The 13,852-nt window shown below is 41.9% G+C and overlaps 1 long non-coding RNA gene across 1 annotated transcript in view; it reads left to right on the top strand.

Annotated features, from left to right (window-relative positions):
- Positions 1–13,852, top strand: part of LOC134404525 (uncharacterized) — a 119,636-nt gene that overhangs the window by 60,659 nt on the left and 45,125 nt on the right. The gene's annotated exons all lie outside the window — the stretch shown is intronic.

The following is a 13,852-nucleotide window of genomic DNA, read 5'->3' as shown; positions in this document are numbered from 1 at the left end:
CCTTGGAACAGAAAAGTACTGAGAAGAACAAATAATTTGCACCCATTTAAAAAATTTCAGTAGCTTCTGAACATTTCTTGTTAGCCCTGTTGGTTTTCTTCTCATCTCAGTCATTCTTACAGCTTTTCTCCTTGTCTATGCGTACAGATTGTAACCCTAAATGATTCCCCCCGCCTCTAAATATTGCTTGAGTTCACAGAGATTCTTGGGCCTCTGGGACGCAGAGGTTTTGCACATGCAATCACCTTGTTAAAGTCTGCTAAGTTACTTTTAAATAGTATGGGACTTTTAAGTGTACTACCAGCAAGACACCCCTAATATGTACAGTACTATGTGTGAAGAGTAACTGTGCAGACTCATAGATTGGCCCAAAGGAGGAATGATGGAGAACAAGCACCCCGTCCCCAGAAAAGTCATCTCACCCACTGACCATCCCATCTCCCTTCCCTGATTTCTGGAGCCCTGTGCTTAGTTGATGGAAAGGCACTTCTCACATATAAATTCTGACTTGATCATAAACTAGAAATTAAAATAAGGCAGCAATCCTAAGCGTACTTACTTGCAGGTAAACTCCATCAAAACCAATAGAAATTACTTCAAGGAAAGATGTTCAGGATGGGAGCACCACTGTGCAGTACGCTGTTATTCTCTTTCAGAAAACTAGCATGTAGGGCAAAGCTCCATTCACCAAAATGTGCCTTGCCCATGGTAAACCCCTCCCAGTACTTTTTTTTCCTGGGGCCACCACTGTTAACGTTTATGTTTAAACATTTTCTAAACATTAGAGTTCTTCATATATACATGGTAGCTTCCCCTTACCCACCTCTGCCATTTTGTTTGATGGGGCTTACCTCACAAGTTGGAGTTGTTACGTTCTGTGTTTCCACATTGTTGGTGGCTGCTAGCACACTCAAGTAGATCAGCCTTCCCCAACCTGGCATGTTCCAGAAGGGTTGGACTACAACTCCCAGAATCCCCTGGCCAGTACAGTCTGGGGGATGCTGGGAGCTGTATTCCAACACATTTGGGGGGGGCACCAAGTTGGGGAACTCTGCAACAGGTGATAAGCCTGTTTAACACCATGCATTTCTACTAAGCAGTATGGGGGCGGGGCTGAAAACTCCATCACACCAGGGGTTAACACGCTCCCTACCTTCGCTTCTCCTCCCGTGTTTCCATTCCTCAGTTACTTCCTCTTTTCAAAAGAGGAAGTACACAACGAGCACAAGGCCCATTGAGTCTGCTGTTCTAATGGCGCTGCTTCTTCTGCGCACAGCAGGTGAGAGCAGCAATTCTGAGTTTAAAAAAGCATTGGACTTAAAGAGGGGTTTTTTGGTCATGCAAAGAAGGCCAGAAGGGATGCAGATGACATCATGTGAGGGACCTGAGCAAACTCCATGAGTGCCCAGTAACGAGCGTGCAATAAAATGCTCGTCGGATGGAGCTTTGAGGGGTGAGACAAACCTGCCCCACCCTGCGATCAATGCAGCATCCAGCTCTACTCCGGAAACCTTAACAACCACCTTGTAGGGAAGGTCATTAGTATTATTTCCATATTGCAAATGGTGGGTGGAGAGCTGAGACTCAGGCTTGCCAAAGTCTGCCTTGTGAATTCATGGCCAAGGTGAGAATTGAACAAGAGAGGGGGGGGTTCTGCTTCACAGCTCACACCCTTTACCCTTTACAACACATCCTCTCTCTCTTTCTCTTGCTCCGAAAGCTGGAGATATTTCAGCATGACGACGGCACCTGCGATACCCCTCAACTGCTCAGTGCTGGGACCTGTTAGCAGATTATGAGGGATGTTTGACAAAGCAGGGAAAAAGAAAAGAAAAAAGCATATGCGATCAAGCGGAGTTGGGGTGGGGGGTGGGGTGGAGTTGGTGATTTGTTTGCCCCTTCATATACTGGCTGTTTCTACATCGGGGGATAAATAGTTCCTTTTATGTTGAACAATGCTTACCACATTTGCTGACAAGCAATTGCTTTCTCAGTGTTTAGTCAACCAGGCTTCCAGATAAAAGAACTTTGGAAAGAAGAGGGGTGGGTGGGTTTTCTTTCCCCTGCAGTGAGGAGAGACAAACTGCCCACAGTACTGGTGCCTCATTCTTTGCCTGAGACACAACTGCGCTAAATATCTCTAGCATTTTTTTTTTATGCTGTTTATTCACACACACACACACACCCGTTCTGGTCATGTCCATGCTTAATCCCAGCAGTGTCTGGGGGGAGGGGGGAGTGCTAACGTTAGCCTTCTTTAAGTTGTCTCATACATATTCCATGGTGGTGAATTTCTTAAAGGCTCTATGCTCCATCGTGACAAAGGAGAACTGCTGGAAAAAAAAATAGGTTGGCAGATCCCTCAGCACGGTACTAGCTGTGGATTCTTTCAAACTAAAAAGAGAGCCCTCCACCATGATTAGGATAGCTTTAAGGCCCCTTCACACTGCTGGGATTTAAGCTCTGGCCCCATTTATTATTATTATTATTATTATTATTATTATTATTATTATTATTATTATTATTTAAAAACGCACCATGGACTAGACTCTGATTCGAGGGCATGGATCATGAATACGCATCCTACCATCTGTCCGTTCCATTTGTCTGTGCGGTTCTGCAGTCAAAACAAATCCGTCATCCCAGATTTGCTAGTGGTGGGTTGCCTAGGAGCCAGGATTACAACATTGCTCTCAATTTTTATTTTTTGGGGGGTTGTTGCACTCTTTCGTGATTTGCCTCCTCAATTATATTTTTTCTCCCCCGGTATATCTTTTGAAAACTTTTCATGAAGCACGCCCAATTTGTCTAAGAGAGACTCAGAATTATGCCCAGTTTAGAGGGGACAAACTGAGGAAGAGTGAGTTTTGTGACCTGTTCCATGTTATGCACACACAAAAAATCATTACTATCATGTCAGAACAAATCCATGCAGTTCTTTTGAGTAGCCCTGTGAAAAGTGTTGGTTGCTGATGTTTCATTTTAATATAATCTGGCCACTTTGTATTGTGCATACCCTGCTTTAAACTGACTTTTTAAAATAAATAAATTAATAAATAAATGCAGATCTTAATTGAAAAAAATCTTATGTCTATTTTCATAGGCTGAAGACAGCTGAAGGTTTTAGGAAGATGGGTTAGTGGTATTTAGTCCAGGTACTGTATCTAACAGTTAGACAGCACGCTGAAATACTTGGATCATATTCAATACCTCTGCTCTCTCCCCAGTTCCAGCCTTCATGTAATGCCATTTTCAAAGGATGGGTTAATGGTTGCCCTGACATTCTTTTGGACCTGCTTGTTCATCCCTGGCTGATTGCTGGTTGGCCACTGTGTGAACAGTGCTGGACTAGATGGAGCCTTGGTCTGATCCAGCATGGCTGTTCTTATTCTCTCTCTCTCTCTCTCTCTCTCTCTCACACACACACACACACACGTGGTGCTCACCAGCAACATGCAGACAGGTAATCATACAAAACCATGACATCAAGTCAAGATTTCAGCCACATTTCAAGTTTACACTGCCAAAAAGAAAGTGTCAAAACATTGATACTGCTTGTCACATAATTGCCTCTCTGTATGGTAGAGAGAAAGCTAACATCTAAAATGGGAGGCTACCCATTTAATTCAAAGTTAATTTAGTGAACTGGAAACTGCCTTCACAAAATCCTGTGTATTCATTCAATATGTATATTAAAATGATGAATTGCGCAGCTGATAATGAGAACCTTTATTTAGAAGTAAGACTCATTCAATGGCTCATATACTCACTTAAATGTGAATAGGGTTGTAATTGTAATGTACCAAGATTCACAGCAACCTGCAACTACAAATTTCTTAGGTTAAACACGTGGTGGGTAAAGAAATGCTTCTTACTGTTATTTCAAAAACTATGCGATTCAGTGGATGACACCTCACCTTGCCAAGTGTATCTTATTTTGGAAAAGAGGAAACATTTCTCCTTATTCACGCATGCCACACCATTTATGATTTTGTAAGCCTCTTATCAACTACCACTGAGGACAAGTTCACACATCAAAAATGCCAACAACAACACTGACTAGTGAGTTGTTGTAGTGGCTTACCATGCAACTCCTGTGGGCTGCATGATAGAAAGTTAGCAGCCTGGAATGTCATGGACCTTCTGGACCTGCTGAGAATACTGTCCACATAGTAAGGAGGAGACATGTGATGAAGAGGGCTAGATGTTACAGCAAGGAATAGTGGAACATTGGAAGCTGTCTGAAATAGTGTCTATCTAGCTCAGTATTGTCTCCTCCACATTTTTCGCATCACCAATACCTTCTCTTGAGGTTCCATGACTTGAATCTGGGACCTCCACATACAAAGTATGTACTCTACCACAAAGCTATGATCTGTCCCCAGAGAAAAGCCACTACAAAGATAACATCTTATATAAACCAGCCGGTGCCTAATAATTATGAAATAACACCATACCTGTGAACATAAACACAGAAATCCTATCTTGAATGCATTTTATTAGCCATTCATTTTTAATGTATAGTAAGAATGGTTTTACTCGTGCCATAAGAATGTAGTGAATCATACTTGAATACGATTGTCACCAATCCTTTATTTACTGTGGCATTGCGAAAGCTCTTTCATTCAGCCTGTGTAAGGGATCAAAGATTTCCAGATGTAAACAAAAGGGAAATTCACATCTTAGAACAGTAATTTTATGTAGAAAAATCAGGCATATAAATCGTTTGATACAGCCATCAGTCAACAGCTTACAAAATTTCACATGTGGGTCATGGTCCAGTCAAAGTTAAGCACTTGAAGTCCTATTAATTTCAGCTGAGGAAATTGGAGTACATGCTTCCAATTGAAATCAATGCACCAAGAGGGCTTAACATTGTGTAGTTTCTGCTACTGCTTGCTAGATGTGGGAGTGAGTGTGTGTGTGCATGTATGCAGGCATGCATGGGTCTGCATATATAAAATTAACAGATTTCACAAAGGATTTAATTGACAACACAGGACTTTTTTATTATTATTCTAAAAGGTTTATGAAAATTACATTGAACTTTTATGGGTGGAATGGATTCCAAACTTTAATCTTAAAACTATGAAGTATTCTTTCAGTCATTAAGTTCGCATAATAATAATAAACAACCATTGTATTAAGCATTTCTGGTATTTCATTAAGAATTTTCCAATTGACTCACTGGCTGCACATGCTCTTTCTAAGCATCATCAGATGTTATGAGATGAAATTCCTTATTCTTCTGCTGGAACTTGATCCCGTTATATGCAAGTCTGTGTAGAAGGAACAACAATAATTTGAAGAAAGACATGAGGACATAATCTCCAAAGAGTACTATAGATCTAAAATATATACTAGGAGCTCCATAATGACCGCTTCAGAGACCACTATATTATTATTAAGGTTTCATGCTACTTGGAAAACTTAAAAATAAGATTACTTAAAACTACAAAATTAATTTGCTTTGATCAGTGATTCGCTACGATTCCTTCACCCCACATTTTCTAATATATTGCTTTCATGTCATTTTTCAATACACTATAGACATTGTAAAGCCATGTAAAATATTGTTGGATTATTATTTCTAGCCGAAATGAACTACATGGGAGCCATTGTAGCAGGTGAACAGGGTAGAAATCACTGAGGGAGGAAACTGCAGACAGATTGTGTTTTGATGGAAGATGTAAATAGGTTTTTAAAAGTCTTGGATCTCTCAATCAATAGCTTTCTTCTTGAAAAAGTGGAAAGAAAGATATTCAAGCTCAGATATTATTACACTTTATAAATAATATACATAACTGCATATGAAGTATGTGACTGTTTTGATTTTCAGACTCCAGGATTATAGTGCTCATAGTCTTAATAGATGAGGGGGGGGAATGGAAATATTCTTAGTAAATGTACTGTAAGTTAGCAAATGAGGCTTTATTTAAATCAGGGACAGAGAATACTTGGCTCTCAGGATGTTGTTGTTGAACTGCATCCCCAATGAGCACTAGCCCACATAGCCAATGGTAAGTGATGATGGGAGTTGCAGTCTAACAACATCTGGAGGGCTCCATGTTGTACATCTTTGATTTAAAGAGTGTAGAAGTCTGCATAAGCAGCAATCATAGTGTGGAGTGGGGACATAGAGTAGGGCATATGTTGTGCTGCCTACATGGATCATCAATGGGCTTTTGCAAATAAGAGCTGTGGAATGGAAATCTTCTAGCCCTTATGGTTACAAAGAATATAAAAATGTGTGCACTGATGCTTCTCCGTTCTTATTAACTAGAGAGAATATGGTTTGTATGTCCATCAGCCCTTCTGTTTCTATGGGCTCTTCAGTTTTCTGAGTGTTCAGTGCTGCCTTCAAGCCTCTTAAAAAATCTCCAACTTTTGGCCATTCTTTATAACGTTGACAAATATATTTGCCATTAGCAAACAGAATCAAGTGTGATGATTGATTCAGGAGAGGGATAGAGTGTTGTGTGGGTTTGCTCAGAATAGGCCTTGCTGGACGGGAGGGGAGGTTTTATCTGGTGGCAAAGTGTAATCCTTGCTCTGGAGCCATCACCACATCAGTAGGGCACCATATCAATCCTACTGCAGTGGCTTGAGTAGGAAAATCCTGCAGGAAGTAAAAGCCATTGGGGGTGTATAGTGTCTTGCCTGTAAATTTGGATGCAGTGCTGGCTGATAAGGTGAGTGTGGGGAGGCATCCCACCACTACCTATCATCAGCAGAAGGCAGTGGTGGAATCGTGGGGTGCTGCAGCCAGCACTGTATAAGGGCATGGTTGCTGAGTAGATGGCCTCCCATGAGGTGCAACATACCATTGTTATCGGAGCAACCATCCAGTCAGCAATGGTGTGCTCTCATGATGAAGACTCAGGCCTTAGCTAGACCAGGCTATATCCCGGGGCGAATCCTGGGATCGTCCCTGTGCGTCCACATGGTCATCCCTCCCTTGCCCCGGGATACAGCCCTACACTTTGTGCCCGCTTTTTCCGCGGTCTTGGTCTGAGCCCGAGGCCACGGAGCATGTGGCCCATTTCCGCGGGTTTACCCGGCTCCGTGTGATTACTCGTGTGGAGCCAGGAGCCGCGCATGGGGCGCAGCACTTTTCTGGAGCGCTGTGCCCATTGGGGGGTAGGGTGGGGGAAGCAGGGGAAGTAGTTAAAATAAAAAAACCCCTTACCTTTGCACACGACTGTTCATGCACTCCGTCTCCTTTTTAAAAAAAAATGGCGGGTGCGACACTGCTCTTCCTGAGGTCGTTGCGCCTTACATGTAAACGGGGGAGAGATCTCGCATTAATCCCAATGCAAGATCTCTCCTCCTCTCTCCTGGAACAAAAGGTAGGTTTAGCTAAGGCCTCAGTCATCCCATTCATTCACCACCACCACCCCACACTGAAAGATAATGACAGGACGCCACCTCCCTCCCTATCACCATGCAGTGGTGGCTGGCAGTTTTGTGTAGTGAAGTGCCTGATGCACTGCCACTGTCTGGAAGCCCAGGCTCAAGGGAGTTTTCTAGCTGTAACACTTTTTAATCCTCCGTGTAAACGCAGCAACACATACAAAAGTAGCCCATCATGTCATGTATAATCTACATTTTTCAAGCCTTTGGAAAGGATTGGCTAAGGTGGTAGAAGAAATACCAGGAGCATATGAAACTGTGTTATACGGAGTCAAATCATGGATTCATCTGTCCCAGTTCTGTTTACCCTGACTAGCAGCTGTCCTCCCAGCCCAGCTATTATCATCCTTAAAAAGAACAAAACTTTGATGTGTTAGGGATTAAACCTTGGAGCTTGTGTATGCAAAGCCTGCACTTCACCACTGAGCAAGGGCCTCTCCCTTTTGGATTTAAGTATAGTGCATTCTTCATCCATTCCTCAGGAAGATGCTACATAAATATATTATACTGTTCCAATGTGATTAGTTGAAATTTGCAGCTTCACTCTAGGGGAATATTCCTTTGGTGCTTGTAGCATTGCAGCCATTCTAATGGATGTTAATGTCAGTCGGAAATGCAGTTAAAATTGGCAACAAATGACAAAGTTTTACACCAAGAGCCCGTCTACACTTGTCTAGATGAAACGTAACAAGTTGGCAGAGATGACGTCAGCAGTCAGGTGATGCTGTTGTTGTTACGTTTCTTCTGACTTTTAAAACCGTTCCACTTTCTGTTAAAATCGTTTTAAAACTAACAATGTGCCCCAACCTTTCGTTGTTTTCAATGCCGTCTTTCAAAGTCATGTCTCGTGACCATGGTCTTTGCTTCCTGATTAGGACAAGTGAGGGCTTTTCTAGACGAGGGGAGGGAGAGCTGGCACAACGCGATGAGGGGGAGGGGGAGGGGGAGGGAGGGCGGTGAAAGAGGGGACAGAGGCTTAATTTTTTAAAAAAACTGCTTATCTTTTGGGGCGCACGTGGCCCCTTTAAGACGCTGCAGGGCTTCCCTCGTCCCTACGCGTCGCCCCGCCTCCCTGCCGGCTTATCCCGGCAGGTCTAGCTCAGAGTCACCGGAAGAAGGAGGTTTACTTCAGAGCCAGTATGAGCATAATGAAGAACGTTCTAAAGAAGAGTGTGCCGGGGTAAAACGATAGAAGAAAAGGTATTTCGATTGACTGGGCTCAAGTTGCATTTTGTAACGTAGCAAGGGAGGATGCAACAATGCACTTAAACAACGGTGTAATGAATAGTGTAGATCCTGCCCAACACACACAGCATAACAGCGCCCCCCGCAAGAGTCCACGGAAAACAGCTTATAATGGGATCATCCTGGCATCTTACATATTCAGGGAGTACTAACCCTATATAATAATATGGACATTCTGATTGTGGTGGTCTCCATTCATAGGTCCTGTCTGCATCATGATTAGTGCTTGATATGCAAATCCATGTTTAAAAAATACAAATTAATGTTTAAAGTGAAATGTCTTCTCACACGGTGGTGATCATTGTAATACATAAATGTTCTCTGTTTAGGGAATTTGCAATGGCATCGTTTATATTTCCGTAACTGCATGGGGAAACCACTTCCTATAAATGGCTGACCCAGGCAGCTGTGTTTCAGGCAGAGCAAATGTATGAACTGAGCCTCCATTTCCAAGGTTAAAAGGGGTCTGGACCTTTTATCCTCCATACAATTTAACCACATTGCAACATTACTGCCATCGATGGGCAGGACCAGGATACTATTTAATCTAATAACTATGGAAAGGTGAGATCCAAAGATGGATCAGGTTCTTGAAAACACTTTTAGCAGTACTTCCACTATTGCTTTACAACATTGACTTTATTTTTTTAAAAAAAAAATTAAAAATCACTCTGCATTACTACTATGATCACTAGAATGATTTGGATGCATTAGACTTTTAAGAAGAAACCCTCGTTAAATAGCAGAGCGATGTATGTGAAGAATTTGAGTAGGAGTTAATCAAATCATCCAGCCGTGACCTATTTCTCTACTAAAATAATATAAAGTCTGACAACACTAAGGACACCCAGTGCTAGATCTGCCATTACAATCTCCATTCACTCGGTTGGATTTCAGTGCTGCCGAAATCTCTGCCTGTTGTGTAAGCTTTTCCTATATGCTCCAGTACTCTGTGGCAATTAAATGAGGCTCAGAAAGGCAGGAATTTTTTTTAACCTCAATTTGTTGGTTTTCATCAACTTAAAAAGTTTGACCTTAAGCATTTTCTTAGGGTGGGAGGGGAGAGGCTGTTTCTGCTGCATTCCATACGTTGTTGCCTTATCCTATGGAAACAGCTGCTCTGTGGAAGATTAACTGCACATACTTTCAAATGTGGGACTCTGACTCTGAAACATAAAAGAAGAAGCAATCTTTGTTGTGAGGCAGCGGCATCCTCACATTGCACTGTAGAAAGACGGGGAGACTTCCTTAAGCCTCAAGGATCTGAAAGTGAAGCAAGCTTATTATGAGAATGGAAGCACAGGAAACTAACCTGGAAATGAACCTCTGTCAGAAGGCTTCTAGATGGCTATCAGTGGCTATTAGCCCTGATGGCTATGTGCTACCTCCAGTATCAGAGGCAGTAAGTGTATGTACACCAGTTGCTGGGGAACACAAGTGGTAGGATGCTGTTGCACTTGTGTCCTGCTTGTGGGTTCCTGGTCAACAGCTGGTTAGCCACTGTGTGAAGAGAGTACTGGAACAGATGGACCCTTGGACTCATCCAGCATGGCTCTTCTTATGTTTGATATGGGATTCCTGCCAAAAAAGAAGAAATTCTCTCCCATCTCCAAATAGTGCTATGTAGGAAGCTACCCTATACCAGGCCAGACTAATTGCCCGTCTAACCCAAGCATTGTCAAGACTGACTGATGGTGGTTCTCCAGGATCAGAGGTGGGTGTTGTTGTTTTTTGCCATCCCCTTTTTCCTGATCCTTTTTTGAAAACTGTAGGTGCCAGGGACCTTCTACATGCAAAACATGTGTTCTACCACTAAACAATTGCCCCTTCCACATAAGAACTTAAGCCATGCTGGATCATGGGCCCATCTAGTCCAGCATTCTGTTCATGCAGGACAATATCCAAATGATGTGTCGTGTACTATAGTGGCTCCAGCTTTCTCTGGGAGATGAATGAGGCAAAGCGCTAGGCAATTTATAAAGCTTTATTGCAAGCAATAAAAATTTCTGTAACACAAACTAGGCACCTTCTGTGAAACTCCCCCTTAGGCAAAAACTATGCAAACTAAGCAAGACAGTTGTCCGTTCAAAGAAAAGAAAAGGCTTTTCAAATATCTATAACTTCAAGGTGTTTGATGCGTGGGCGATTTCTCATGCAATCTGTCCGCCTGTCTCTTTGCTGCTAACCTTGCTGAATGTTTTAGTTTCTGGCAATTCTTAGCATCTAGTAAGGTTTCTGAATGCTCACCCCCGGAAGTTGACTCCCTGTCCCCTGAAGGCATAGAATTTGGCCTTGAAGAGATAGACTCTGGAAGGGGCAGATTTCCAGCTGAAGCCTCTCCCGTGTGAACCTCCTTCCCCACCGGCTCGGCATCTTCTGAGTCTGAATCTGTTTCTGATTGATTACTTGCATCACCTGCTCCCAATACAGGAGCAGTAGGGTTATACATGATATGATGTTGCACCAGCTCAAGGTAGATTCCACACTATGTGCAAGGGGAAAATCCAACTAAAGTGATAGTTGCACAAGCACAGTTGCACAATACACAATGGAAAGATTCAGTGGAGCTCTGCTACTGCTATTTGGGTTTGACATCATTGGATACTGGCCACAATGGCCAACCAGCTGCCTGTGGCAAACCCACAAGTGGAACAACATCCTTCTGCTCATGGACCCCAAAGTCTGTTTAGGCAAATTTACCCAAATTGTGATGCTTTCACATCTAGGCATACTTGAGCATCACTATTTGCAAATTCTTATGCAAAATTATGCAACCTGCATCTCGTCAATTAATATGTGGCTTGGATCTTAGATATCCATGAAGTGTTCTGCTTCTCTGCAATCAAGTTCTCGGCAGGCTAAATGTCTCAAAATTCAAATTTAAATATTATTTTTAGAGAAAATGCCTGCCTAAATATGCATTTTGAGAGAAAATATGCATTGGAATATGAACTTCAAATATGTATTTTGTGGGTGGCAATGTTTAAAACCATAGATCAATGCAGTAATGGAACATAATTATGGAGTAAAAAGATGTGATAGTGAGATGGACTACAAACAAATAGATTTCTCCATCCCTATTCACATCACACGTTTCTGCACATCCGCCCCACATAATTGGCAAGGGTAGAGGAACAATATGGGGGAAGTCTGCCTAAATGGGAGAGAGGAGGAAGTGCTTGACATGGGGCTGAGTCTTTGGTGGGAGCCCTATATTTAGCACCATCTAGTTCCACCCTGGAGACTCCGAAACAGATTATTGTCATTCTTTACATATCTCTTTTTCAGATATGGGAGCGATTTGAGAGAGAATGTCCCCTTGCTCTTAAAATAAGATACACAATGTTAATGAAGGCAGACAGACTTTGACCTAGTATATAATGCATTATCTACAGACATGCAGTTCAGCCTACATCCACAGCGGTGTAGTGAAATGCAGAGTGTTTGACAACATCATCTGATAGCATAATTGTGTCCCTTCCTTCCTGAAATTATACAACTATTCCACATAACAGACAGACATCTGGAAAACCTACTGCATAAGTAGCAGCTGTGGTTCCTGTGCTAAATCAGGAAGTCAACTGGGTTATCCCCCTGGTTTTGTTACAAACCATTTGTGTAACTTAATTGTTTATTTTCATCAATAAAAAGAGAGAGAGAATAACTCAGGCTATGATAGTCCTAATTTTTTCTTGCACTTCAGAAGATTTTGCAAGATATTGCACCACTCGTTGACTTAATTTTAAAAACTGCTCCGTGTAACAACTCTTAGCTTAGTTTGAAAATTTTATTTATTTATTTATTTATTACATTTATATACTACCCTGCAGCTGAAGCTCTCTGGGCGGTTTACAACAGTTAAAAACAGTAAACATTAAAAAAGTATACAAAATTTTAAGAAAACCACCAGAAACATATAGACAACAATATAAAAACAACATTATCCATTTAAAAACAACAGTTCTGAGGTCCTTTAAAAACAAACGTAGTGTTGTTAACCTTCATTACTTCCAGATTTAAGATGGCAGGGGGCAAAGATTCAAGTGGAATAGAGTTAAGATTTAAAAATAAATAAATCCAAAACTGATGGTGAAAACTTGACATTGAATTCTGAGTAAAAAGCAAAAAAGGAACAAAAGGAAACAAAACCTGATTTTGTAATGAAACAGAAATCAGGGAATATATTCATTTTCAGCTAGATTCCTAATTGCTGTACAGCCAAAGGAAGAGACTTTCAGCACATTCCACTGCATTAAATGAGACTTACTTGCTTGTAAGTGTGTTCAGGATTACAGCTACAGACAAGTATATTGGAAGAAAGAAGAGCCTTACAATACGTAATTGGAACCAGTGGAAGAAAGCATAACATTGCATATCATCATCGGCATTGTCATCATCATCATGTTTATTGTTCAGTATATGAAGCCATAATCATCAGGTTTTAAATCCATGGCAAAGAGTGTAAATGAATTAATGAAATATCGTCTCAGAGTCACGGTAAGCAATCCCATGTTGCTCAGATTTATCAAAGAACAATGTGTTCCAGAGAAAAAGAAGAAGGAAAATCGAATTCAGATTTCAAGATGGGATAATCCTGGGTGTATTTGAGTGGGGAAATCTATCTCCAAAATGTCTCATTTGGGGATATCCAGATGTGTGGATCTCAATGATAAGATTCATTCGCTGCCTAAAGCACAGCCAAAGTCTTTCTCTTGATTGACGCACCAACTCGGCTCCCCCACAGTGATCTTTTCTTCTAAGCTGAATTGTAAGGCTTAGGGCCAGAGTGCATGAAAGCGGCTTCCACCTGGAGGCCACTTTAAATTGGCCCCCGCGGTGGCTGTCTCCAAGCTGTTTGTGTGCAGTGGATTGCTATGCCCAACTGGGGGGGATTTCTCCCCACCCCGCTGCAAACTTATCAACCCTACAGACAATGCAAAGTGCTCTCCGTGGGGCAGTTTGTTTCAGATCCTGGGATGTTCAGATGCTCCCCAGTGCAGATGCACTAACATTCTCTTTCAAATTACCAGCATCATGCAAATTTGCTCCATGCCTGTGTATATGACCCATGTAGAGACAGCAGTTCCAGAGCGGTCCCAGGAAGTTTTACCTGAGGAAAAGGACAAGAAAGGCAACCTATCCCTGCTCCTAATTCCATGTACAGAAAATGTCCAGACAGGCAATTGAACCCTAT

The sequence above is a fragment of the Elgaria multicarinata genome, chromosome 1 (assembly GCF_023053635.1).
Source record: "Elgaria multicarinata webbii isolate HBS135686 ecotype San Diego chromosome 1, rElgMul1.1.pri, whole genome shotgun sequence".
Taxonomy (NCBI): domain Eukaryota; kingdom Metazoa; phylum Chordata; class Lepidosauria; order Squamata; family Anguidae; genus Elgaria; species Elgaria multicarinata.
Note: the sequence above shows the minus strand (reverse complement) of the source record. Positions and strands in the feature narration are given on the sequence as shown.